The sequence below is a fragment of the Hemiscyllium ocellatum genome, chromosome 13, assembly GCF_020745735.1.
Source record: "Hemiscyllium ocellatum isolate sHemOce1 chromosome 13, sHemOce1.pat.X.cur, whole genome shotgun sequence".
NCBI lineage: Eukaryota > Metazoa > Chordata > Chondrichthyes > Orectolobiformes > Hemiscylliidae > Hemiscyllium > Hemiscyllium ocellatum.
In genome coordinates, this window is record NC_083413.1 from 91,734,104 (window position 1) to 91,749,102 (window position 14,999).

Below are 14,999 nucleotides of genomic sequence, written 5' to 3' on the forward strand. Positions count from 1 at the left end.
TGTTTCCTTATTATCTCTTCTGCTGTGCAGGTATTTTCGGAGAGCTATGAATTTTCATCCATGATCCCACTGTATATGAATGTTCCTTAGTGTCTGGTCATTTGCAGTGCAATTTTCTCTTGTATTGGACTTCCCAAAATGCATCACCTCATATTTCTGCCGATGAAATTGAATTTTTCATTTCTCTGTCCAGCATTCCATTTGATCAACATATTGCTGCAAACTTCAACATATATCCTAACTGCCCACTGTTTCCCGCAAATATCACTACTTAGAACATGCCTTTCCAAATGTCGAGTGCAAAATTACCAATCAGGTTCCGGAAATTTCCATCTTACTTACTGATGAAAATAACAAGGAGCAATCACAGCACTGATCCTTGTTTTTCACGACAAGCTACAGATCTCCAGTCACAAATGTACCACTCCACATTCCTTACTCTCAAAAATTAACATTGCCACTTCCTTTGTTTCCTTGTGCAAAAATATGTAACCGGGGCATAAAATCCCAGAAAGAGCTCACTCTTTCAAGATGGAGATGAAGAGTAATTTCTTTTTTTCACAAAGTAAGGAATCTGTGGTAATTCCTCACTTGACACTGCAAAGGGCTGTCGTGGCTGGGCCATTAATTATATTTAATAAGGGGTAGCATTTTTTTCAGGAAGAAATGTGGGAGGAGGTGTAGTATTGGTAGCTGTGGGACTCAATGGATTTCTAATAGGTGTCTGTGGTTAGTTGGTCGCCAGAGATGGTGATGGAAGGTCCAGGAAGGGGAGGGTGGTGGGCGAGATTGGTCAGGTGAATCCCGATCTCTTATTACACGCTCACCGACTTCCACAGCTGCCTAGGTTACGCCTGCTCCCATCCAACCTCCCTCATTCCCAATTCCTCCTCCTCTGCCACATCTGTTCCCAGGATGACTAATTTTACCTCAAAATATCCCAGAAAACCTATTTCTTTTGAGATAGTAACTTCTAGTTCCACAGGATTAATAATGCGTTCCAGTGCATCTTCTCTACGTCAAGTACCACTGTCCTTGAACTCCACCCCTGCAAATGCAAGAAGGTCAAGCATCCCTGGACCTCAGCTTCCACACCATCAACCTCCACATACATTGCATCACTCTCCGCGACTTCCTTCACCTCCAAACGGACGCCTCCACCAAAGATGTATGTTCCTTGTAGTTCCAATCAGCGTCTCAAAGAGTCTTTCCCCTCCGCGACTCTCTTAATACATCCGTACGCCTTCCCCCGCCCACACACACACAGCACGCATACGACTCCTGACACATTACTCTGCCACTGCCGGAATTGGAAAACTTGCGCCTACGCCACTCGTGTCACCTCAATCCGAATGCAACACAGGGAGCCTGTCACCTCCTTCAGAAATTTATCTCTATCTCTACCAATGTCATCTGTAGCAAGCGTTGCATCCGATGTGGTCTTCTCTACATCGGGGAGGAAGGATGCCTTCTTGCAGATCGTTTCAGAGAACATATCTGGGGCACTCACACCCACCAACCCCACCACCCCGTGGATGAACATTTCAACACCCCCTCCAACTCCATCGAGGACACAAAGGTCCTTGGCCTCCTCCACTGCCAACCCGACACCAACTGACGCCTGGAGGAGGAACACCTCATATTCCACCTTGAGATTCTGCAACCGCACCGGCTAAATATGGATTTCAACAGCTTCCTCATTTCCCCACACCCCCACATTATCCGAGTCCCAAGCGGCCAACTCGACACCGCCGTCCTCATCTGCCCACCAATTCCTGCTCTGACCAACCACCTTCTCCCTCACCTTAATCCACCTATCCTTTTCTCAACCACCTTGTCCCCAATACCACCTCTCATTTTCATCTCTCAGCACCCCTCCCACAAGCCTCGTTCGTGATAACGGGCTACTACTGGAAACATAGATTCTCCTGCTCCTCGAATGCTGCCTGAACTGCCTTGCTTCGCCAGCAACACACTCGCGAATCCCATCTGCAGCATTTGCATTCCTCACTTTCTCCTGTGTTCTCTGAAAGACTTCTTCATTATCTGTTACTCCCTTGGCTTTAATGTCATATGGAAACTTTCTCGTCAGGCAACTTGTACATTTCTCCGAAAAATGTATGTACATCAAAATTAAGTGCTCCCAGCACCAATCCCTCTGTGACATTATTAATCACAGTTCTCCATTTTGAGTAACTCGATTCCACAATTCGTTTCTGTCTCATATTGCCAAGCCATTTCTCTATCCATTGAGCTATTACACGCTTGACCTCATGCGAATTGCCCTTATCCACTAGGGAATGACATCAAGTTCCATACTGAAGTCTACGTGCATGACATTTGCAGTCCTTACCTCGACATCAATTTTGTCATTTCCTCAAAGAATTCTATTAAGTTTGTAAGACATGACATCCGCTGCAAAATAACATGTTGCCTTACACAGATTAGCCTATTTTCCTCCAAATGGTAATCGATCCTACCCTTCAGTATCTCAGCCAGCAGCTTCCCTACCACTGAAGTCAGAGTTACTGGTTAATAATTACCTGGATCATTTCTGTTTCCTTCTTTAACAAGAAGCAATATTATCAATTCTCCAGTTCTTTGGACCACACCCGTGTTAAAGAATGCTGGAAAAAATAAATGTAAAAACCCCAGCTCGTTCCTCGCTCTGGTCTCTCATTCACCTGCGATAGATCTCATCCGGACCTCTGCATTTGTCCACCTTCATGCCTTTCAGAATACCAACGTTTCCTCCTTCCTTATACCGACTTGCCCGAGAGTAATCAAAATCTATTCCTAACCTGAACAACCGTCATTCCCCTCCTCCCAGTGAGTAACAGTGCAATGTACTCATTAAGAAACACATGCATTTCCACTGACTCCAAATATAACAATTGTGCTTTGCCCTTGTTGGGCCAATCCTTACTCTGGTTGCACGCTTTTTCCTTTCATATGAGTAAAAGGATTGAGATTTTCCTTAACCCAGCATGTCTCATGGCCCCATTTATCCTTCTTAGTTCATCGTTTCAGGTTGGTCATATGTTTCCGATATTTTTACAAACCTTCGTCTTTCTTCAGTCGCCTAAACCTTGTGCACGCTTCCTTTTCCTCTTAGCTAACGCAACAATTTCACCGATCATCCATTGTTCCCTAATCTTGTCATTTCTATCTATCATTTTCAGAGTAACCTATCTCTCTTGAATTCGAACCAACCTCGCTTGAAAAGACCTCTCACATATCAAATGCGGAATTACCTTCAAACGGCTGCTTCCAGTGTATCTTCTCTATCTCCTCCCGAGTTTTGATATTATTGGATATCTGCCAATTTAGCTGCTTCATTTTGGTCCACACTGGCCTTTCTCCATCAGTATTGTAAATCTTATGGTATTATGACCAATATTCCCAAAGTAATTCCCTACTGAAACTTCAAACACCTGGCCAGTCATTCCCCAAAACCTGGTTCATTGCAGCCCCTTCGCAAGTTGGACGAGTTACATACTGCGATGGAAAACACTATTGGATGCTCCGTACAAATTCATCTCCATCCATACCTCCACCACTACGTAAATACCAATCAATTTGGAAAACTAAGATCTCCTATCGGCACCACGCTGTTGCTCCGACATCATGTCATCATTTGTTTACATATGCTTCTCCATCCCGTTTACCTCCCTTCCCTTCCCACCCGAAGCATCGATATCTGAGGATATTCACGTTCCAAAAAATACCCTTCTGTCAACCAAGTCTCCCGAATCGCAATAGCATTTAAGAAGGTTAAGAAAGCATTTGGCCTGCTTGCTGTAATTGCTCGGATCTTCGGTCATAGGTATTGGGATATCATGTTAAGGTTGGACAGGACAATGGTGAGGCGTCTCCTGGAGTACGATGACAATTATCAGTTATCATGTTATATTGAGGATATTTTTAGGTTGTGGGGGGAGTTCAGAAGTGATTTAGAAGGCTGTTTCCATGAAAATTGCGTTTGAATCAAATCCAATAAAACAGCGCAGTTTCTGTCAGCAGGCTCAGCAGTATGCATCTATCTGCAAAGTTTTCGTTGTGCAGGATGGCTTCCAAAGACATGTTGTGTCAAATCTGGTAAAAATTTCTTCCATACTCCCACAGCATTTTTTGGTCAGAACAGATATATATATATATGTATATATATATATATATATATATATATATATAAAAAGAGAGAGAGAGAGAGAGACAGAGAGAGAGAGAGAGAGAGATAGAGCCGGGTGATTTTCAGGGGTGGAGGTTAGAGATCGGATTGATCATCCTCAGGTTCAGAAAGCAAAGAGGCAGAAGGCTGCACGGACTGGGAATCATCATCGGGGGTTTCATCATGAACGGGAAATCGAGGTACCTTCGAGTTCGCTGGAGAGATGGGCGACAACAGTGAACTGAACCAAACATGGGATTGTGTACAGATTTACTTCGATTTCTCGTCTAGAAGTTTCAAATGCAAGGGAAAGCTGCAAGTAGCTCAAATTCGATACTGGTTCAATGGTGCGAATTTGGACAGGATGGGGATATGGGTGCATGCCAATTAGCTAAAGTTCTTGAAATTTTGTGCACGAACTAAAGTATGTGACTCCTGATTTTTTTGAAGGTTATCAGGTTATCTATTGTGTCCCAATTAATCATAGTTAGTGGGTCAGATCAAATATACCACGACAGCCAGTGTATATTCACATGATTTCTCCTTGCTCGGATGTAAGCATACCGATCACCAGAATATATCCAAGTGTACATTCAGGACGCATATCCCCCACAGTAGTTATATTTCCACATTTAAAGCAAAGGCTCTTCATTCGTCCCCAGGAGTTATAGTTGATTTGTTCCCAGTCGTAAATGTGCTGTACTGATGCTTGACTGTCCCCATATCCAGGGTCACCTTGTGAAAGGGTTGCTAGCCATGCTCGCTTGGTGGTCATCGGAGGTTCCTTCCAGCCCCAGTGGATACTTTGTTCCCAATCAAGAGTGTAACACGTAGTAGATAGCATGCGGGATCGCGAGGGCGCGGGATATAATCACTTTTATCTGTAAGTCGATTCGTGATTCAGTCTAGTTCTGACCATTTCATTTGAAAATCACTGCCCACCCCATTTGCGACTGGAAATTCCTGGACAATTTCGTATTGTTTGTCTGGATCATGTCAGTGGCAGCAGGAGGAAGAAGTGTCGGGTGAAACACAAGTGAATCAGCTTCTCGATTATTTTCCAAATGTGGGCTGTATAACACCTCCCTCAGAGAGGAACCACTTATTTCAGTTTAATAACACAAAGCATTCGGATTCAGGCCACTCCCAGAACTCTGCTGGCATGACAACTCTATCATCCTTTGGACATATTGAGCAAATTGGGTCGTTTTGATCATGCACTCAGTATCTGGCTCTGATTACTCCGATTCCCGGATAGCAGCTGGTTTAGGATAGCTCAGCCCGATTATTCTGATGATATCAGCCATGAAGACTGGACGCTTCAGTTTCAAATGAAGGAAGGGTTTGTAATGCAGGGGTTTGCTTGGGACAATTAGGTGATCTTATCGGCTCATTGTGTATCCTGGAATAAAGTCCCTATTCCTCATTCCTATCAGTGTCATCACCATCCTCAAATACCGGCAGTATGCCAGCCATAGGCTAGGTATTCCTGAAGAGCATACCGTCTTTGTGTTTCGTCAACAGTATGGTGCTGAAAAGCTCAGCAGGTTAAGTAGCATCCGAGGAGCAGTAAAACCGTCGTTATGGGGAAGATGCCCTTCATCAGGAAAGAGGCGGGGAGGGAGGGGCTCGGCTAAACTAGCTGATGTGGGGGAAGTGATGACAGATCGAAGTCGGGGGTGGAGTTGAACAGGTGCGAAGTAAGATAGAAAGATGAGACGTGTCATGAGGAAAGTGCTGGGGTAACGTGGGGAATGGGGAAATGAGGAAACTGATGAAATTCATATTGATGCTATGAGGCAGAAGACGAGGCGTTCTTCCTCCAGGCGTCGCGTGGTGAGGGATTGACGATGAGGAGGCCTACGATCTGCATGTCCCCTACAGAGTGCGATGGCAGAGTTGAACTGTTGGCCAAGGGGTGGTCAGATTGATTGATCCGGATATTCCAGAGGTGTGAACTGACGCCTCCTAAATGTCACGTCCTGTCTCCCCAACGTGGAGGAGACCACATCGGGAGCAACAGACCAGAAAAGACATGTGTGGATGCGTAGATGAAACATTGATGAATGTGGCAGACTCCTTTTGGGCGTATAAGGAGATGAGTGGGAAGGTGTGGTCGCAGGTTTTGCAAATCCTGCGGTGGCACAGGAAGGTGTTGGAATGGGTGGGTGGCTTTTTATGTGGGCGTGATTCTGATAATGTTGTGGAGGGAATAGTCTTTACGGTAAACAGATATGTTTGTGGAGGAAAGTATATCTTTGGTGGTGCGGTCCATTTGCAGTTGACAAAAATGATCGAAGAAGATGGGATGTATAAGGAGATTGGTGATGAGAAGCTGAGTGGTTGGAGGGCGAGTTTCGAGGGTGGAGGTGAGGGATGTGGTTGAGATGCACTGGAGAGTATCATGCGTGACGTGGGTGGGAAAATTGTTTTTTATAGAAAGAGGCCAGCTGGTATGTTCTGTCCTCCTGGGAGAAGATGTGGTGGTGGAAGAGCAGTTGGGAATAAAATATAGCATTTGTGCAGGAGGCAGGGTAGAAGGACCTTTACTCCAGGTAGCTCCGGGAGTCAGTGGGTTTGTTTAAAATATCAGTGTTTGGTTGGTCAGCGTCGGTGGAGATGGTGAGGTACAGGAAAGGAAGAGTGGTATCAGAGATTGTCCAATGAATTGAAGGTGTTGTGGAATGTGCTGGTCAATTTAATGAACATTCAACCTCCTCATGGGAGGACGAGGAGGCGCCGACGCAGTCATCAATGTAGCGGAGGATAATGTGAAGAGAGTTGACTGTCTAACTACGAGAGATGGCATGTTCCAATGGCCGACAGAGACAGGCATCGCTGGAGCCCTTGCGGTGCCCATGGCTCCCTCTTTCATCTGAAGGAAGTGGGATTTGAAGGAGAAATGTTTGAGGACAAGGACCACTTCGGCGATGGGAATAAACGTGTCAGTGCGAGGATACGAGTGTGGACATCGGGAGGGGGATAACAGAGGGAATGGAGGCCCTGTCCATGACGGATGCTGGTGTATAGTGACTTGATGCCCATGGTGATGATGAGCTATTCGAGATCAGGGAAACTGTAGTCTTGGAGGAGGTCGAGGGCATGGGTGGAGTCGCGAACAGATGTGGCGTGTTCTCTGACTGGGTTTGGTTAGAACAGTATCGAGGCATAAGGAGATGAAGTTGGAGGCGCTCGCAGAGGCTGAGATGATAGGTGCTGGGGTACCCAGGCTTGTAAGTCTTAGGGCAGAGGAGGGATTGGGTGGAGCGGAGTTCACATACGGTGAGTTTGGAAGCTGTGGGTGGGAGACACCCTGAGGTGATGGGTTTGTGTACTGTTTGAGAGATTCTGGTTTGCTGATGGGAGGTGAGGTCGTGGTCGATGGGGCAGTAGGAGGAAGTGTCTTTTAATTCACACTTTGCTTCAGTTGTGTACAGGTCAGTGCGCTAAACTAGTACTGCAGCCCGCTAGTCCGCTGGTTTGAAGGTGAGTTTGGTGTTGTAGTAGTGGGAGTGGACGGTTGCATGTTGTGAAGATGAGATGTTGGATTGGGGGAGTGCGGTTGACAGAGTTAAGCAGTGAATATCTCAGTGGTAGTTGGACATAAATAGTGATGGCAGCAGATTTCTGGTCCTCTTAGGGATTTTGGGGGTATTTGTCTGCCCTCATAGCGACCATGGCTGTGGTGACCACTGTCAACACCACTGCCCCAAAACCCCGGGATGAGCATCACTTCCCAAATGTAATCACTCCCGGTTCCCCAATACGAAGCCCACCCCAGTTACAATCTCTGCCCCTCGCAGATCCAGCCCCATTCTAAGATCTGGCCCCTAGCCCTGCCAAGTTTTAACTTTCTTCCCAGATCTCCCCCTGACTGAGCGCAAACAAACAATCATTAGTATAGGCCATAACTTTATTCCCATCCCATCCCATACCAACGAATTCAATATGTGTTGTGAAATCAAACACTGCTGCCATGTCAGCCTCTGAGCTCACCTTTTCCACGAAGACTCCTTCCCCCATCCAAGGACCCATAACCCACCTACAAAACACTCTACCTCCCTGCTCAAACGATTCCCATCTGTTTCCCTCCCTCGAGCCGTTTACTTTGAAATGCTGACGAGATATTCACAACCTCAACCTGTCCACAGACTTCCGCACACCAAGGTATTACACTCACAAAGCCAGGCCCACCACTCCCTTTTCTCCAATGGTCAACCCATCATTAAACCAGCAGAGACGGATGTTCAGTGGTAGTTTGGTGCACTGACCTCTACACTTCTGAAGCCAGGCACCAACTTAAAGACACCTCCTCCAACCATCCATTTGACCACGACCTCACACCCAGCACCAATAGATTATCTATCAGACAGTACGCAAACTCATCACATCAGGGCATCTCCCAGTCACAATTTCCAACGCTTCGGGAAATGCTCACCACCCGATTCAAACCCATATGAAAGATCTACAAGCCTGACCACCTCCGGCGGCCTGTCATCTCAATCAGGTCGTGCCAGAACGAATTCATCTCCAAACACCTCGATATTGCCATTTCCCACCACGCCCCCCCCCACCCCGTCCCCGCCTCACTCCGTGACAGGAATTCCCCTCATATGTTTGGGATACCGCGAACGCCCTGTAGCTCCTCCAAGATTTCCATTTCCCTGTCCCGCATTGCTTCATCTCCACCATGGACATACAGTATCTATAAACTTCCACCCGCCGTGACCAGGACATCCAGCCGTCCATTTCTGCCTCTCCCGACCACTCCACCAGTACCCTTCCACTGACACTCCAATTCCCTTGTAAACCGGCCCTCACACTCAACAATTTCTCCCTGCGAATGCTCCCAATTCCTCCAGACGAAAGGGGTATCCATGATCACCCGTAAGTGCCCGAGCTATGCCTGCCTTTTTGTAGGTGACATGGAACAGTCTATCTCCCGCAACACTGCAGACATCTTCCTCCAATACATTGATGACTGCTTTGCCCCATCTCATGCTCCCACGTGGAGGTAGAACAGTTCATCAACTTCAGCACGCATTCCACCAGCATGTTAAATTCACCTGGACTATCTCTGACACGTCTCTCCCCTTAATGGACCTCGCCATCTCCATCAACGTTGACCAATTGAACACTGACATTTTGTGCCATCCCAACAACTCCCACAGCTATCTGGATTACATAACATCCCACCCTGACTCCTGCAAAAATATGTTATCTTTTATTCCAAAATCCTCTGCCTTTTCCGCATTTACTTCCAGGAAGATCACAAAACATACCAGATGGCCTACTTCTTTAAACAACGCAATTTCCCACTCACGTGGCTGATGATGCCTTCCAGTGCATCTCATCCACATCCCGCATCTCCGGCCTAGAAACCCACCCATCCAACTGTTGCAAATCCAGACTCTCGTTCCTTACCTTCCATCTCACCGTATAATCCGCATCACCATCCGCTATATCTGCGAACTACAAACGGACACCACCAGAGATATATTTCTCATCCCGGCCCAATCAGCATTCTGTAATGAAAATTCCCTCCAAGACTTCCTCCTCAGAATCATGCACCCTAACATTCCACCCTCCTCTCCATATCCCTTCTCCTGCAAACGCTGTAACTGCAAAACCTGTGCCCACACCTCTCTCTCAACTCCATCTAAGTCCGCAAAGAAGCCTTCAGTATTCATCAATGTTCCACCTGTATTTCCACACATATCATTTACTAAACCACTTGCTCTCAATGCGGTTTCCTTTATATCATCTCCGGGACACCCGTAACAATCAACCTAACCTCGCCATGGCCGAACACTTCGCCTCCTACTCCCACTCTGCCGAGAGCATGCAGGTCCTGTGCCTCCTCAATCAGCTGTCCCTTATCATCCGAAGCCTGAAGGAAAAACGTCTCATCTTCCGATTCTTGACCCTCCCACCCCAGGGCATCAATTTGGATTTCACCAGTTTGCACATTTCCCCTCCACACCGCCTTACTCCAGGACCAAACTGTCAGCTCAGGACCCGTCCATTCTGTCTATCTTTGTTCCCTCTTCTCCGCCCTATCATCTTTACCCCCACCTTCAGCTACCTATTGCACTTTCTAGCTAAATTACCCTCAGTCCCACCCCATCCAATTGATCTGTCCATCCCCCCGTCGGCCAGCCTAATTCCTAATGAAGCCTTTTTGCCAAAAATATCAACTTTCCTGCTCCTCAGATTCTTCCTGACCAGCTGTGCCTTTCTCAGCAGCATACTCTTACCCATGATCTCCAGCATCTGCACTACTCACTTTCACCTCTTTAACAAAGTTTGTATATTCCTCAGCCTTAGTGGCCTTACACCGTTCCCCTTCGTTTAATAAATTTTCTTTGGATCCATTCAAGGTCAGCTAAGAACATCTCCATGTTTGTGCGAGTTCTATCTGGCGCATATATCTCTATCGCCCTATCACATGTTGAATTCTTTCAACTGGCCAGTAAGGTATCTTCCCATTCTTTAGTTAACAATGAATGAATGCAACAGCATTTCAAATTACGCAAGGACATAGAACACTGACAATGTATAAAGAAATAAAACCAATCAATCCTGCCAAATAATTTTGATTTTGTGATTCAGGGCCATTACAATTGAATCTTAAAAGAAAATGAAATAAATCATTAACAGTAATTCAGAGGTGGAAACTAAAGAAGTGATGAAGACACTTTAAAAGTCACCAATAGAAATTCAATTTTTCAAAATTCAATATGAAAATCTAAAACTTGCACAGTTTTCAACCCTGCAGTCCATTAAAATTATCTGGTGCTAATCCATTAATATAAATTCCAGATGAGATACCTTAAGCAATTCTGACCAGTAAGTGCACATTTATAACGTGAAAGGCTGTGAAATGACTGCATCTGCATTAAAAAATATGTGTCTGCTTTCATAGAGTCATAAAATCATAGAGATGTGTGGAATTGAAACAGACTCTGCGGTCCAATCTGTCTATGCTGACCGGATGTCCCAACCCAAGCTAGACCCACCTCTCAGCACCGTGCCCATAGCCCTACAAATTATTTTTATTCATATATGCATCCAAATGCCTTTTAAATCTTGCAATTGTACCATCCACCAACAGTTCCGCTGGAAGCTCATTCCATGCACGTACCACCCTGTGCGTGAAAAAGTTACCCCGCAGGTCTCTTTTATACCTTTCCCCTCTCACGCTAAACCCACTTGCTATGGACTCCCCGATCCCAGGGAAAAGACTTTGCCAACTTACCCTCTCCATGCCCCTCATAATTCTGTAAATTTCTATAAGGTCACCCGTCAGCCTCCGATGATCCAGGAAAAAACAGCCCCAGCCAGTTCAGTCTCTCCCTGTAGCTCAAATCTTCCAACCCAGGCAACATCCTTGTAAATCGTTTCTCAACCCTTTCAATTTCACAACACCTTTTCGATAGGAAGGAGACAAGAATTTTATCCAATATTCCAATAGTGCCCTAACCAATATCCTGTACAGCCGCAACATGATCTTATAAAATCCTGTACTCAGTACTCTGACCAATAAAGGAAATGATACAAACGCCTTCTTCAGCAGCTGATCGAACTTGCGACTCCACTTTCAAGGAGCAATGAAACTGCACTCCAAGGTCTCATTGTTCAGCAACTCGCCCTCGAACCTTACCATTAGCGGATAAGTCCTGCTAAGATTTGCTTTACCAAAATGCAGCATCTCGCATTTGTCTGAAATAAATTCCATCAGCAACTTCTCAGCCCATTGACCCATCTGGTTGCAATCAGAAGTAACCCACTTTATTGTCTACTGCACCTCCAATTTTTGTGTCATCTGCAAACTTACTAACTGCACCTCTTATACTCGCATTCAAATCACTTTTGTTAATTAGAGGACCCAGCTCCGATCATTTTGGCACTGCACTGGTCACTGCCCTCCACTCTGAAAAACAAACCTCCAAAACCACCCTCTACCTTCTACGTTTCGGCCAGTTCTGTATCCAAATTGCTATTTCTCCTTGTATTCCATGAGATCGAACCTTGCGAATCAGTCTCCCATGGAACACTTTACGGACGTCCATATAGTTCACATCTGCCGCTCTGCCTTCTTCAATCCTCTTTGTAACTTCCTCAAAATCCACAATCAAGTTTGTGAGACATGATTTCCCATGCACATAGCCATGTTGAGTATCCATAATCAGTCCTTGCCTTTCCAAATACATATACATCCTGTCCCTCAGGATTCCCTCCACCGACTTCAGGCTCATTGGTCTATAGTTCCCTGGCTTGTCCTTATCACCCTTCATAATCAATGGCACCACGTTAACCAACCTCCAGTCTTCTGACACCTCATCTGTGACTATGGATGATAAGAATTTCTCAGCAAGTGGCGCAGCATTCACTTCTCCAGCTTCCCACAGAGTTCTCGGGTACACCTGATCAAGTCGTGGGGATTTATCCACTTTTATGCGTTTCAAGACATCCAGCACTTCCTCCTCTGTAATATGGACATGTTGCAAGATGTCACCATCCATTTCTCTACATCGATATCCTCCATATCCTTTTCCATATTAAATACTGATGCAAAATACTCATTTAGTATCTCCCCCATTTTCTGCGGCTCCACACAAAGGCTGCCTTTCTGATCTTTAAGGGGCGCTATTCTCTCCCCAGTTACCCTTTTGTCCTTTTTGTATTTGTAAAAACTCTTTGGATTCTCCTTAATTCTATTTGCCAAAGCTATCTCATGTCCCCTTTTGCCCTCCTGATTTCCCTCTTAAGTATACTCCTGTTTTCTTTATGCTCTTCTAAGGAATCACACGATCTCTCCCGTGTATAATTTACATTTGCTTGCTTCTTTTTCTTAAACTAACCTTCAATTTCTTTAGGGTTTCCTACACCTACCAGCATTCTCTATGCGTACCAGCCTTTCCTTTCACCCCAACAGGAATATACTTTCTATGGGTTCCCGTCATTTCATTTCTGAAGGCTTCCCATTTTCCAGCCGTCAATTTACCAGCGAACATTTGCCTCCAATCGGCTTTCGAAAGTTCTTGTCTAATGCCGTCCAAATTTGTCTTTATCTAATTCAGAACTTAAACTTTTTGACCTGATCTATCCTTTTCCATTATTATTTTAAATCTAATGATGCTTAGAAGGGTAATGAGGCAGTTACATTCCAGAATATTCAAGTTATGGAGCTAAGACACATAAATCAGGGATGTGACTCATGGCTGCTGAACGAAAATCTAAAACCTTCCAGCTGTTTCGTTTGCAATTCTAACAGAATGAGTATGGCAAGTTGTGCGTGCCTCCACGTGTGTCCAACACCCAGGGGAAATACAACTGAGCATTTAATAATTGCCCAAATTCATTAAATTCTGGATATCCTAAAGTAAGCAATTGGAATTACTGCAGATTTGTATAGCTAATTAAAAATGATATTGGACAGTTTAACGGATCGGATCATCTAGGAGCATGCTTCATACCTTAGATTGTGTCCAGGGCTTATCAAATGGGGTTTCACCTGTCATAACCCTGGATCCACCAAATTTTTAAAAACTAATTTTGAAAAGCCGAAGATGCTCTCAGCATTACTTTCGGTGCGGAAACTAGGATCCCATTGAGTAATCACGCCAATATCTTGTGGTCGATTAGAGAGAAGTGTATCAACATATCTAGTAGCATTTTGTCCCTGGTGAGCTTTCCTTCTTATTTTTGAATGGGACAAAAGAGCAAACGATCTCAATATTTCTTCTTTCAAAGATTATCGGCCGGTGACCTGGAAGGACCAGATTATCTATTACCTTGATTCGAGTATATTTATCACGACGCTTCTGTGTTTCCCTCGAGATGCAAATACACTGTGATCAGCGAGATTAGATTCATTTGTCCCTGCCTACAGACATTCTCCTGCATTTAGAATTCAGCAATTCCATTATCCTGGAATGGAAGAAAAGAACAACAGGAAGCAGAGGACAAACACCAAAACAAACAGGCCAAAGTCGAACACAGAAACAAGACAAAACAGCAAAGCATGACAAGCCAAAACAGATACAACAGACAAACAGATTCAGACACCAATTTCACGGAACAATAACCTGCACCACACAAACCTTGTGTTATTGACTGTTTATTCGTGTGCTCAAGGGGAGAGACAAGTCGACCTTATGGTCAAAAGTCACTCTGACGAGGTAGAGAGAGCTGAGTGGTTGTGTAGGTTATAGTCATTGAACAATTAGCAAACGTTCATTGCCCTACAATGAGCAAGTGGGCACTCAGCCCAGTCACGAGCCCCAGTCGCATATCGTCTGGACAGTGCTACTTAATAGTCGATCAGTAAGTATTAGTATGTGAATAAATATTGTAAGAGAAGAAAATTCCCATAGTGGAACGAGTGCACTATCAGTTGCGAGGACATCTGCTGAACTTGCATCCATCTCACTGAGCCTGGGAAAGTACAAGCTTGATGAAACAAACACTCATACAAGCGTTAAAATTTTTTCCAGGCTTTGAATATATGAAAAGATGTTTGCGTGTGTTGTAACACGTCTCCCAGAGAAGGATACAGAAAATCTCTCGGAAATACCACGGGATCATGAGACATGAGCAACTCAAGCCGAAAAGCATGCATTTCAGTGGCATGTTCGTATCTGGAACATTGAGTATTGATGAGGCTGATGGACCAGCTGTCCTTCATACCAGAATTTCGCAGCAAGTAGCAATAGATCTATCGATTGTGTTGCCAATCAATTTATTCTTCCCGATTCACTTTCGAAGGTTATAAATGCATTCCATTCATGCAAAAAAGGAAGAAGATGGACAATGGAGAACTACAGAG